The sequence below is a fragment of the Triplophysa rosa genome, unplaced genomic scaffold (genome assembly GCF_024868665.1).
Source record: "Triplophysa rosa unplaced genomic scaffold, Trosa_1v2 scaffold15_ERROPOS267728, whole genome shotgun sequence".
Taxonomy (NCBI): Eukaryota; Metazoa; Chordata; class Actinopteri; order Cypriniformes; family Nemacheilidae; genus Triplophysa; species Triplophysa rosa.
Window position 1 is genome coordinate 253,409 of NW_026634163.1, and position 14,320 is coordinate 267,728.

Genomic DNA, 14,320 nt, shown 5'->3' on the forward strand with positions numbered 1-14,320 from the left:
GTAGTTTCAACTCAATTATGCTCCTTCCTCCAAAGGAATGACATCAATGAAGAATTCCAGTCTGGATTTAGAGCATGTCACAGTACAGAGACTGCTTTGATCAGAGTTACAAATGATCTGCTATTGGCGTCTGACCGAGGTTGTATCTCGTTATTGGTGCTGCTAGACCTTAGTGCTGCATTCGATACCATTGACCACAGCACACTCCTACATAGACTCGAAAATTATGTCGGCATTAAGGGAATAGCTTTGAAATGGTTTAAATCTTATTTATCCGACCGTTTTCAATTTGTAGCAATAAACAATGAGGTGTCACGCAAATCGCAAGTCCAGTACGGTGTACCACAGGGCTCAGTCTTAGGGCCTCTGCTCTTCGCATTATACATGCTACCTCTAGGAGATATAATAAAGCGACACGGAGTTAGCTTTCACTGTTATGCTGATGATACTCAACTTTATATTTCCTCGAAGCCTCATGAAACACAGCAGTTCCATCGAATAATGGAATGCATAGGCGATATAAAAAACTGGATGAGTAACAACTTTTTATTACTGAACTCGGACAAAACAGAAGTGTTACTTATTGGACCAAAAACTGCTATACGTAATGTTACAAGGACTCCCACAGGCAAACAAAACTTAAGGTCGAAGTTCTTACAGCTTGCTGCAAGGTCGCCGGATGAACCAACGGAAAGAGAGGTGCAACTGGGTGACAGGATAACAAGGTGTTTATTTACAAGGTGGAAACCAAAAATTGGAGAAAAGATCCTCAGGAAATGCAGAATGTTCATTCAAGTCCATAGTTTCAAAAATATAAACAAATAGTCCATGTCGGTAAGAATGTCCCATCAAAAGTTCATCAAATTCACAAAGGTTCGGATACATACAAAAATTGGTCCAAACTGGTAAATTTACTTAAACAGGTTATTTCACTCACTCAACGAGCTCTTACTACCAACCCTCCTTAGTCCTACTGAAGGCAGTCTTAAATAACTCAATCCCTTATGGGGCTCATACCAACCCAGGACACAAAAAGGGGTTTTAAACAATCTTAAACCATATGAATGTATTATACTGGCACCAATAAACAAATACATTTCCACATTTCCACATTGCAAATGCAAAGAAATAAAACACTAATAATACAATTACTTCAAACAAATAAACATTTACCATTTTACAAACAAATATTCAGACCACTGATTTCCCCCATTCAACTAAACAGTTGGGCTGCCCTTCTAGCAGGCGGGAAAAAGACAGATAAAATGGCAACTTATACACATGTTCGGGTTTGACTGTATCACATGGAAAATGACCCAAGACGTAAGTACCACTGTTTAGATATGAATTTGAAATGTAACATGAATAAATATTAATCCAAACTTGTGTCTTTTGTTTCTCTTATACTATGTCATTTAAAGTTTTTCAAACCCAAACGTTCCAAAATAATAGTCTCTAATCACAGGTTCTTTGTGACACGTAACAACCAAGAATACTGCTTAACTATTGACGGATGTTCCATAAAACCCTCGAAATCAGCAAAGAATCTTGGCGTTCTATTCGATAGTAATCTGTCATTTGAGAGACACGTCGCCAACACCTGTAAAATTGCGTTTTTCCATCTTAAGAATATATCTAAACTACGTCATATGCTGTCAATGTCAGATGCAGAGAAGTTAATTCATGCATTCATGACATCAAGACTAGATTACTGTAATGCACTGTTAGGTGGCTGCCCTGCAGGCTTATTACAAAAACTCCAACTGGTCCAAAACGCGGCAGCTCGAGTTCTTACACGTACAAAAAAGTATGAACATATTAGCCCGGTTCTGTCAATTCCTTGTACTAAAACTGTATAATTGTTACCTATAAAGCATCGCTTAACTTTAAAATCTTGCTTATTACCTATAAAGCCTACATGGTTTAGCTCCTCAGTACTTGAGTGAACTCCTTCTTGTATTACAGTCCTTCACGTGCATACGCTTCAGGCGTCCTGTCAGTTGGTAATACCTAGAATTTCAAGTGCAGGTGTAGATCCTTTTCCTATCTAGCGCCTAAACTTTGGAATAGTCTTCCCTGCACTGTCCGGGAGGCAGACACACTCTGTCAGTTTAAATCTAGACTAAAGACGCATCTTGCATACACTACACTTTCATAATATAAATCCTCTGAGGGTTTAGGCTGCACTAGTTAGATCAACCGGAACCAAAAACACAACTGATGTACTTGTTGCATCGAAGAGTGCAGAACAGTACTCTACTCTCAGCCAGTCTTGTCTCATTGTTCCAAGGTTACCACAGCGAGCAGGATGCAGTTCATGGCCTGACCTGATGGTAGAGCAGAGAATGGAAAGCGGCTACCTGACAAGAGCTGAGATGATAGAGCTGGATAAAGGACGCGGTCACTTGACCCGTCTTCACCACAAAATTTCAAATGCTATTAGATTATTAATGATAATCTTAAAACTATAATTTACCTTATTAGTAAGTTTATTTATTTTATTTAGCCTTGTTGTGCAAGCACTGTCGAGCTTGTGCAGAGGCAGCAGCTTTTGCCAGAGGGGAACTGGAATCCCTGGTTGGGCCTGGGTTCTCCTGAGGTTTTTTTTCTCGATTGGAGTTTCTGGGTTCCTCGCCACCGTTTGCATACAGTTTTTTTGCTGGCCGGGGGGGGCTGCTTTAGAATTTTAAAGTTTTACTCAATTAATATTGCATATAGGAATTTATAGTCTGCTATATTTGACCTGTGCTTCTCTCTCCTTTATCTTAAATGTGTGCTCTCACTGAGCGTGTGTGTGTGCGTGCGTGTCTGTGTGTGTGTGTGTGCGTACTTATCTGTGTACGTGTGTGTGTGTGTGCGCGTCCGTGTGTCTGCGCGTTCGTGTGTGTGTGTGTGTGTGTGTGTGTCTATGTCTGTGTGTTAGTACGTGTGCATATTGTGTGTGTGGAGTGTTTTGTATGTGGGTATGTCTGTCTTCTGTGTTTTCACCTTTTTCTTGTTTTTACAGGTACAACTTTAATTGTTTTGCTTATAGTCAATATGTCTCATGTACAGCTGCTTTGTAACAATGAAAATTGTATAAAGCACTATATAAATAAAGTTGAGTTGAGTTGAGTTACATTTAACATTAAGTTGAGCAATTTCATGCAACTACAGGAACAATGTGTAACGTTAAATAGATTGGGGTTCCCAACCTTCGTCCTTAAGGACTATGGAAGCATATTGGTTGCTATTTTCAATTTGAAATGCAATACGCAAAATGGCAATGCAGTATGTAAAATGACAATGCAATTGTGTATTTAAATATACATTTTAAATAACATATGTGCAACATTAAGTGCAAAATTAAATTATATCAATTGTATTTGTCAGTTCCTAGACTAGTTTTAATATGTTATTTAAATGGGTATTTTTAACGCTCTTTAAGTTGCAAAATTAAAATGAAAATGCATTCCCCCGGATTGATTCTATATGTTTAAGATAGTCAAGCAAAACTGTAGCAAAATGAAAATTCAAATGTTATTTTCCCTAAATGCATTAACATTAACAGGTCAAACATTTGGGATTGCATTTTCATTTACACACAGCACGTTGGGTGTTGAAAAATTCAATGTGGACTTGAAAATGCATTTCGAGCTGGCCACGCCCCCTCCCCGGTACAGCGTCATTGTGTGAAGGCGGAGCCAGTATCACTCGTAACCTTTGTTGTTTTGAGGTGTTTAAAACACGTAAGACTGCAGAGATGATAAAAGCGTTAAATCGCTTGCACATACACGTTTTCATCATAAACACATTCAGTATTTGTTGTCTTAGTCAATATCTTAACAGAATCATTCAGAAACTGTTTTTGTGGCTCAACGTTTCCGAAACTTCAGGAATCGAGTTACAGTGGGTCTGTCAAGGCCCAAACTCAAACTACAGCATCCGGATGAATTAGAAACCAAGGTTAATTTTCGTAAGGGCAGATCTCCACTTTGGCAATGTTTATGAATATTTGTGAGTAATCTCTCCCCTTACACTGCCTCCAGCACAAAAGTAGCACAGTACATGTGGATGGATCGCGTTTGTGTTGTACAGATGCAGTGTAACTTGATAACTGAAGTTACTGAAGAGTGGTCTCACAAAACGACCATTTCTGAACGATTGTGTGAAGATATTATGACAAAAACGACAATAATCAAAATACTGAATGTGTTCATGATGAAAACACGTATGAGAAAGTCAACTTAGCCTATAGTGATTATGAGACATTCAACAGGCAAGCTCACCGCTTGATAAGGCAGAGAATTCTCTACGAGATGTTCTAGCAATGTAGCTACTAGTTCTATCGTCTACAGACACGTAGGGTTGTTCCGATAGATGATACTATCGTGTATCAACGATCCTCAGACCTATCGGCGATAGCTGATTCCCTAGACGATAGTTGGCTGTTTGCCAATATATGTTGCAAATCAATATTACAAATGCGCATTGCGCATTTCTTCATGCAAGAGAGCTTGCAATGCACTTGCACTTGCGGCTTAGGCTTTTCCTCGCACCAGAGAGAGTTTATAATGTGCGGGCTTTGAGTTTTCAGTGCACGAGAGAGCTTGTGATGCGCGCGGCTCGGGCTTTTCCTCGCGCCAGAGAGAGTTTATAATGTGTTTTCAGTGCACGAGAGAGCTTGTGATGCGCGCGGCTCGGGCTCAGGAATTGCTATGCGCGTGAGGGTTTAAAACCAGCGCACGAGTTGTTCCCGTTTGGCAATCAAGTAATAACAGCGCACACGGGCATCAATGACGCATTTGGATGAATGATATTGACTTATAGCAATAGTTTACTTTCTCTTGTTTAAAAGGTTGGTAAGTAACAATGTTGCCAGCTGCACTGAACTTAAACTCTGATAGAATGCTAATTGCAGTCACACATGAGCATTTTTTAGACACATAAGCTACTGTTTTTGTCCACAAATCCAGCTTGTCATAGATAAATGTGTAATTGCCCCGCCCCTCGATACTATCGAGTATCGGCGATCCACAGGCTGGCGATCGAACGATCTGATTATATTGAATATCGGCCAACACTACAGACACGTAATAATCTTAAAAAACACGCAAGTAATTTTTGTCTGTGTGCTCCAATTCGTGTGCATGCAATTTAATGTTTTTATCAGCTCTGCAGCCGCACATGATCCATGCACATAACAAGTGATGCTGGCTCCGCCCTCACACAATGACGCTGTATCGGGGAGGGGGAGTGGCCAGCTCGAAATGTATTTTCAAGTCCACATTGAATTTTGCAACACCCAACGCGCTGTGTGTAAATGAAAATGCAATCAGAAATGTTCGACCTGTTAATAGTAATGAATTTAGGGAAAATAACATTTGAATTTTCATTTTGCTACAGTTTTGCTTGACTATCTTAAACATATATAATCAATCCTGGGAATGCATTTTCATTTTAATTTTGCAACTTAAAGAGCGTTAAAAATATCAATTTAAATAACATATTAAAACTAGTGTAGGAACTGACAAATGTAATTGATATAATTGAATTTTTATTTTACACCTAATGTTGCACATATGTTATTTAAAATGTTTATTTAAATAGACATTTGCATTGTCATTTTACATACTGCATTGCCATTTTTGCATATTGCATTTCAAATTGAAAATAGCTACCAATATGCTTCCATAGTTAACATGCCAGAGATCAAGGAATTACCCTTTAAAGTGAGTAGGGCACAAGGATGCTCACTTCCGATTAGACCCCCCCACAAAAAAAGAGGACTGCTGGACGCATAGCAGTAGGTACACTGAGAAAAAAAAGGATTTTTGATGCTTGTCCAATTTGATTAATTTAAATAAGTTAAATCAACATAATTTTTGTACAATTTTGTCACAACATGATTTTTTCATGTTCAGTTATGTAACTTAATCCATTCATGTTGGCACTACATAAATGATTTGTGTTGTGTTAACATATAATTGTTACAAATAGGCAGAAGATTTATATTTCCCAGCATGCTTTGCGTAAGACTGCATTTTGAGAGTTATTTTCTTAATTAAGTGTTGTTTTATGTGTTTTTCAGTAAAGAGAAACACTTGTAGGGTTTAATGTTCATTTATCTTTGAGAATTAGAGGAGTTTGTTATATTTTTAAGTTTTGTGGTTACCATTGTTTAAAAAAGCGTTGCCTTTGCTTAGGTAGTGGGCGGTTACATTTTTGAATTAGAATTTCTGTTAAGCTTGGTTAACTTCATATTTTGTTAGAGATAAAAGAAAATATTATGTCACATGAACTAAAAACACTTATGTTGAGAACGTTAAATGAAAACATGAAACGTTAACATATCAAAATCATGTTTGTTTAACAAACATAAATTCGGCAACTTGGAACATAATGAAATTATGCTGAGTAAACATAACTTTATTATGTGCAACCGATGTACATAATTTTTTCATGTTAATCCAACAGATTTTTTTCAGGATTTGTATTTCACTCGTTTTGTTGTCATTGAAGAGAAAGTTTACTAATAATATAGATTTCTAAATCTTTCCAAAGTTATATAATGGTATAAAAAAAGAGATAGAAATAGTGTATGCTTAACAGGATAACTATCCCGTTTCCTGGCCTGCATTTTAGCATTTATTTACCAGTGAGTTCATGTCAAATTTGACAGCTTTGGTTTTGCAAATTGATTCAACAATTTGCAACATAGTTTTAACTTCCTTTGTTTATAGTTTGTAACTATATCAACATATGACAATACTGGTTGATTCATTGATCTAATATAGGCTTCATGTTCTCTTCCAGGATGTTATTAGCCTATATCAGGGGTCACCAACTAGTGGACTCCAGTCCGAATGCGGACCGCGAGATGCGTCTGTCCGGACCTCAAAGCCTTTTGACGTAATAAATAAATGAACGCCTAACATTATTTTCTAATGCAATCAAATTTATACCAGGAACATCAAGGTCCGCTCAGTAGCAGTTTGGGTGCTACGGCGCCACGGACAGTTGACATATGCACACCGTTGCTACCTACAGACGTCAACGTCATGGAGAGAAGACCGCCTAGACAGACTCGCTGCACAGCGCGCAGACAGATGTAACTTTCAGTGACTGAAAAACAATGTCCTTTTCAAAAGTTAGAAAAGATGACACTGAAAACCATGTTTTCCGAGATGAATGAGTCGAGAGATTTGCATTTATTCTTCCTGCATCGACATGCATGAGGCCAGTTTGTCTCATTTGCTCGGAGTCTGTTGCGGTTGTCAAAAGTGGAAACGTTAAACGGCATTATGAAACTAGACATAGACACTACTACACTTACCCACAGCAGTCCGAGGTAAGGACACAGAAAATATATTAGCTCAAAGCCCAGTAGTAGCGATCTACATGGGTCCTCCCTCACTCACCACCCAACAACGAGCGAATGTTCATTAAGAATACAGTGGATCTTAGGAAAACATAAAAAGCCCTTTACTGATGGGGAAATAGTAAAAGAGTGCATGAAGGCTGCGTGTGAAACACATTTAGAAGGAAAATAAAGACATGAACTAAAAGAAAATATTAAACAAACCCCCCTTTCAGCTGCAACAGCCACAAGAAGAGCTGAAATGTTATCAGAGGATGATCAATCACAACTTGATGCTGCTATTTGTTCATCTCAGTTCAGCAGAAAACAACACTTTAGTTTTCTTTTATAGTTGTTAATTGTTGAAATGAATGTATGTTCAGTTCAGGTTTAGAGATTGGGGCATTTTACACATTTAGTAAAGCAACTGCTGCAATTTACCTTTCAAATATAGAGTTCTTTTTAGACAGTCAGGTTTCCAAACTGTTGTACAATGAAAAACACTGTATATGAAAATACATTTTCTCATGACTTGTCTTTATTATGTGTTCTGTGTAACGCCACTAGTTGCTTTAAGATTTTTGTTGTTTGCTCTGCTTGCTATGACAATAAAGCACAGAAGGGTATCCAGGTACATGGGCAAATATCCAGGCGGGAGCAAACAGGGTCCGAACAGCAAGGGAAAGGACTCAAGAAGTAATCCAAAGTGCTAAAGCGAGATTCTAGACATGTGGAAAACAAGACCAAACTAAACTCTGGTAATAGGCACAGGCTCCATAACGCTGCTATCACTAGGCGAAGCGATAAACGCAAACAATAACAGAAGGTGAATTGCTTAAACAGTTTCAAAGCAACTACACATGCGCACGTTCGGGGACTGCTCTTAACTTCTGGGACACATTTGCAAATAGAGTGCCTGTAGATCATTTCTGATAACAAGCAAATGAAACCGTGAAGAACCATTACTTGGCTAATCCTCTCTCCAATATTTTGAATTTAGACTGCGATATCAAACTCAATATCAATATTCCATACGGTTTCTTTAAATGCGACTAAACTACAGGACCCATTCAACAAATTTATTTAATAAAATTAACATACAACAAAATTAAACAAATCGTTTATGTACCTGCCCGATCCCTGCGATCTGCAATCAAACAAAGTCTTGTGGTGCCGTCACACAAAGGGAAAAAATCACTCTCACTCACTTTCTCCGGATGTGTTCCACGACTCTGGAACGATCTCCCTCTTGCAACAAGATCAGCGGATTCTGTAGCTGTCTTTAAGAATAGATGTAGAAAAACACATCTCTTCCGTCAACATCTGACCCATTAGTACAGTCTTCTACTTTTCTACTTTCCTATCCCCCCCCCAAAATTTCTTAGCTTCGTATACTGTGATAGGCTGACTGAGACCAGTTTTGTTTTGTATTGTATTGTTGTTCTTTTGTTGCACAAATTGCTTCTATTGTTTTCCCCTACTTTGTACGTCGCTTTGGATAAAAGCGCCTGCTAAATGTAAAATTTAATACAATTATTATACATTCAAATAATAATATAAATTTATATTAACATATATTAAATATAATATAAATAGTTATATTATTAGACACTATACAGACCAATAAACAAACACAGACCAGAAGTTAACGGCAGTCCAGGTGCGCATGTCTGATGAAACGGTTCATAAAGGATTGTGTGATTGGTTGCAAGTGTGTGCAAAGGGTTATGGGAAATGAAGTCAGAGTGACATATGACAGTCTATAGCTGTGTCCCAATTCGAAGGCAGCAACCTTCTAGGGTCGCAGTAGGCCTACCAATAAATCACTAGTGCTATGTTACACCGTGTCTACACCAGCACAACGCGACAGGACAACCTGCTTGTTCTTAACTCTATTCCCGCCATTGATGAGATATCTCGTCAATTAAGAGACCACGCTTCCCCGCCAAAGATGAGTTATTACGGCAATCCGTGTTCTATGTGTAGTACGGTAGGGAAAGCCCTTGCGCATGCTCAGAATGAGTTACGAGACTTCCGAGTGCGAATGCAAAGACGATCCACATAAACAAAACTACGGGAGGATCAGAGAAAATGTAGATCATCCCCCCAAAAATGAAGAGGTTTACAACTGAACAGGCACTGGAGGTGTTGTTGAACTCAGACTCCGATCAATCATGTTTTGACCATTTTGAATCTGAACGGGACGATGTAAGTGAGGAAGTTAGTGAGGGAGATGATTTTCCAGACACAGAAACTTCTCATCGTGTCGTGGATAGACCGGTAACCCGTCGATCTGTGCGAAGACGAAGTTTACCTGTGTTATTACGCGCGGACACTGATAGCTCAGACAGCGATTCTTCGGACACTTCGTGGAGAGATTCAAGGCAAAGGTCTCCTCCTCTCTGACGTGCCAGAGCGAAGAGAGGTAAGACAGACAGGGAAATGGACAAAAAAGTGTCTCCTCCTTGTACAGATTTGGTGTACATATGATGTAGTGATAAGTGCGTGCGTGTCTGTCTGTTCATTGAAAGCAATTTCAATTATTCATATTTACAGGTAGAACACAGCAACAAGGCAGAGGTCGGACACGTGAAGCACATCAACATGGTCCTGCTGGGGACCAGACATGGGCTGCTGTGAACCATCCTAAACCAGCTGAAAATCCTGAACCTGTTAGTCACGAGTGGCATGAAATGAACTGGCAGCCAAAAAACCTTTCCTTCACTGAAAATCCTGGGCGTCTCGGTGATGCTGCTGCTCTTGATTCAATAGAACCTAAAGACTTTATTGAACTGTTCATTCTGTTCAATTGATGTACTGATTCAGAACATTGTTGATCAGACCAATCTGTATGCAGATCAGTGTATTCAGGCTACGGATGGTACTTCACAGCATGCTAGAATTCATGCATGGAAGCCTGTCACAGGTTCAGAAATGAAAACCTTCCTGGGGCTGTTTTTTCTCACTGGTATCGTTCATAAGCCCGAATTTGATATGTACTGGTCTACAGATGAAATGTTAGCTACCCCCTACTTCAGCAAGGTCATGTCTCGCAACAGGTTTGAAATCATATGGAGATTTCTTCACTTCAATGATAATACAGCAAGGCCAACCAATGACACTGACAGGCTGTACAAAGTCTGTACTTTGTAATCTAAGACTCTTATGAGTCTTAGATAAATACACAAACATTTCAATTGCTGAGGGTATGCTTCTTTGGCGTGGGCGCCTAGCTTTCAGGGTGTACAATCCTAAAAAACCCATCAAATATGGAATAAAATCCTACATCTTGTGCGATTCTGAAACGGGGTACTGTTTCAACATGAAGCCCTATTCTGAAAAATACCGTTGTCTCTCTTCTTGATCGCCTAGCAGGTCATGGCTACAGATTATTTAATGTTTACAACTCTGTGCCACTGTGTAAGCACCTACTTGATTTGAAAACCCATGTCTGTGGTACAATTAGGAAAAACAGAGGTGAACCACCAGTCATCCGAGATCTCAGAAATGCTTACCTTAGGATTGGGGAAACAGTCATGCGTCACAGTGAAAATGTGATGGTATTGGTGTGGCGAGACAAACAAACAAACAGTGAAAATGGTCACAACATGCCATGAGAACAACATGGAAGAAGTTGAGATATGGCAGAGGGGCCACCAAGACAAAACTGCAAAGCAAAAACCAGCATGCATTGTGGAATACAATAATGCAATGAATGGAGTTGACGGGATTGGATCAAAATATTGGGTACTACCCCTTTGTACAGAAGTCACAGAGGTGGACAAAGAAATGTGTTACGTATCTGTTCCAGATCAGTTTGTTCAACGCTTTTGTGATTTACAAAGCAAAAAACCCACAAGGTAATTGTAGAACTCTAAGTTTTATCCAGAGTGTTGTAAAATCATGGACCAGCAAGGGCAGGCTGGAGGTGGGGAAGAAAGAGATGACCCTCCAACTGAAAACACTCCAAGAGCACCATACAACACTAACCCTAAAAATAGGGTGAATGTCCTTTTTGCCGTCCATGCACTTCTTCCGATAGCGTCCACTTCCAAAAAGCAACACCCGACGAGAAGATGTAGGGTTTGTACACGTAAGGGTTTGCGAAGTGAGACCTCATTCTAATGCAAAGGTTGTGCCGTCCCCTTACATTCTGGGAATTGCTACACAGTTTACCACTCAAAGATAAAATACAGTGCCTACATTTTATTTGTTTTATATATTTTTTCAATGTTTATTTATTTTTGAAGGTTTTATTTGAAAGAATATGACATCTGAATGTATTTTGGCAGTTTTTTGTTCAAAATGTTGTATTTTTGATGAAACTATCTGCACTTCAGTGGTGATAAAACATGAAGCATGAACATAGAATAAAAAAGTTAGGGTCATATGACAGGGCTAAAACTAATATTATCGTTTGTTTTAGATGGAATGCAATGTGTACATACGATTTAAGGTTAAAAAACGCTTTATTTTCCACATACCGTGCATGTTTGTATCTCCTCTTTGCCCCGCCTCTCTGAAACGCGCTGATTTTTTACAAAGCTCATCGCTCTGAAAAGCGAGGTGTGCTATGATTGGCCAGTTAACCAGTGCGTAGTGATTGGTCGAATACTGCAAGCGATACACGGAAATGTAACGCCTCTTACCATATTCGGAACATCATGTTCCCACGCAATTGTACTGACAGGTGATAAAATGTCATCGGTCCTTCCTTATATCAATTCGAGCCCGAATCTGATACGAAAAGTGAAGATGATCAAGCCGATACATCAACGTTGCCAGCACAACTAGAGAACGATGTAAAGGATTGGTAAGGTTTTATTAAAAAAATATGATGTTAAATAGTTAAAAACTATAGCTACCTGTTTTACCTTTTATATACGACGTTATAAAGACTATAAACAAACAACCATATACATCATACAGAGTTTGTGTGAGATAGAAACAAGCTCGCATTACAGCAGGGAATGGTATAAATAACGCGAGCGCTTTGGCCCTTCTTGATCAACCAATGTTACGCCACGTCTCGTTGCGACTCAACAAAGACAATAAACCCAAAATAAATACTAAACATAAAAAGACATTATAAACACGACATTTGTTGCCTCTAGTGGGAACATTATCACTGATTATTAGGACTTATGTTGTCTTTTTTCACGTTGCGCGCGTGTCTGCATTTGCAGATCACAAACACACGACAAACTCAACTCGCGTTAGTCCGTAACAACGTCTTTTACAATAAAAATATACTTACAGGTTGCGAATCTGAACCAGCGAAGTTTTAATGGTTGGAATGGCCCCACTTTTTGATTTCCTTTTAACACCTATCTGAACATATAGAAAAAACAGCATACATTTTACATTTGAGGGGCATCTATTTAAAAACACCACATCAGACAGTCCTAATATTGTATGATGGACAATCTTAGATGGTATACTATCATTATGAGGTGAAATCACTTTCACAAAACAGGTAGTTTCCTTTTAACACCTATCTGAACATATAAAAAACACGGTATTTAGGATATTCAGGGGACTTTTATTTAAAAACACCACATCAGACAGTCCTGATATTGTATGGTGGACAATCTGAGATGAAATCAATTTTACAAAACAGGTAGTTTCCTTTTAACACCTATCTGAACATATAGAAAAAAATAGTGTATATAGGATATTCAGGGGACTTTTATTAAAAAACACCACATCAGACTGTCCTGATATTGTATGATGGACAATCTGAGATGGTAAACTATGATTCTCAGGTGAAATCAATTTCACAAAACAGGTAGTTTCCTTTTAACACCTATCTAAATATATAAAAAACACTGTATTTAGGATATTCAGGAGACGTTTATTTAAAAACACCACATCAGACAGTCCTGATATTGTATGATGGACAATCTGAGATAGTATACTATGATTCTCAGGTGAAATCACTTTCACAAAACAGGTAGTTTCCTTTTAACACATATCTGAATATATAAAAAAACACTGTATTTAGGATATTCAGGGGACTTTTATTTAAAAACACCACATCAGACAGTCCTGATATTGTTTTGATGTACAATTTGAGATGGTATACTATGATTCTCAGGTGAAATCACTTCCACAAAACAGGTAGTTTCCTTTTAACACATATCTGAATATATAAAAAACACTGTATTTAGGATATTCAGGGGACTTTTATTTAAAAACACCACATCAGACAGTTCTGATATTGTATGATGGACAATCTGAGATGGTACACTATGATTCTCAGGTAAATCACTTTCACAAAACAGGTAGTTTCCTTTTAACACCTATCTGAATATATAGAAAAAACAGCATAAATTGAACATTTGAGGGGCATCTATTTAATATATACAATATCAGACAGTCCTGATATTGTATGATGGAAAATCTAAGATGGATATATAAAAACAGCTTATATGTCTTATATGACATTTGGGGGGGTATTTAAAACATCACATCAGGCAGTCCTGATATTGTGTATTAAAAGTTACCTATTTGTCAGTTATTTTTAGTTATGGTCACCCATAACCGAAATGTGACCTCTGCATTCAACCCATCGTGTCAGTGGTGAACACATGCACTGCAAGTCGTACACACACACATACACACACACACACACTCGGAGCAGAGGGCAGCCATGACTTTTTGGTTACAGTCTGACTCTCTAACCACCAGGCCACAAATTCCCCACTAGGCCAAAACCAACCACCAGAACGCCTTAGCAACGGCCTAGCAACCACCCAGAGAACGCCACACAAACTGCATAGCAACACTTTTACAACCACCCGAATGCCTTAACAGCAGCCGAGCAATCACACAGAAAATCATTGAAACTACATAGCAACACTCTTACAACCAGCAAAATACCTTATCAAAGGCCTAGAAATCACCCAGAACATCATAGAAACTGCATAGCAACCCTTGAACATCGTCTCTCATTGCACTAGCAACATCACTTGCAACCGG

General features: G+C 38.6%; 1 pseudogene; it reads right to left on the reverse strand.

The window, feature by feature from the left end:
• Positions 1 to 14,312, reverse strand: part of LOC130549720 (NXPE family member 3-like) — a 42,625-nt pseudogene extending 28,313 nt beyond the window's left edge.
• Between the last annotated feature and the right edge of the window lie 8 nt (positions 14,313 to 14,320).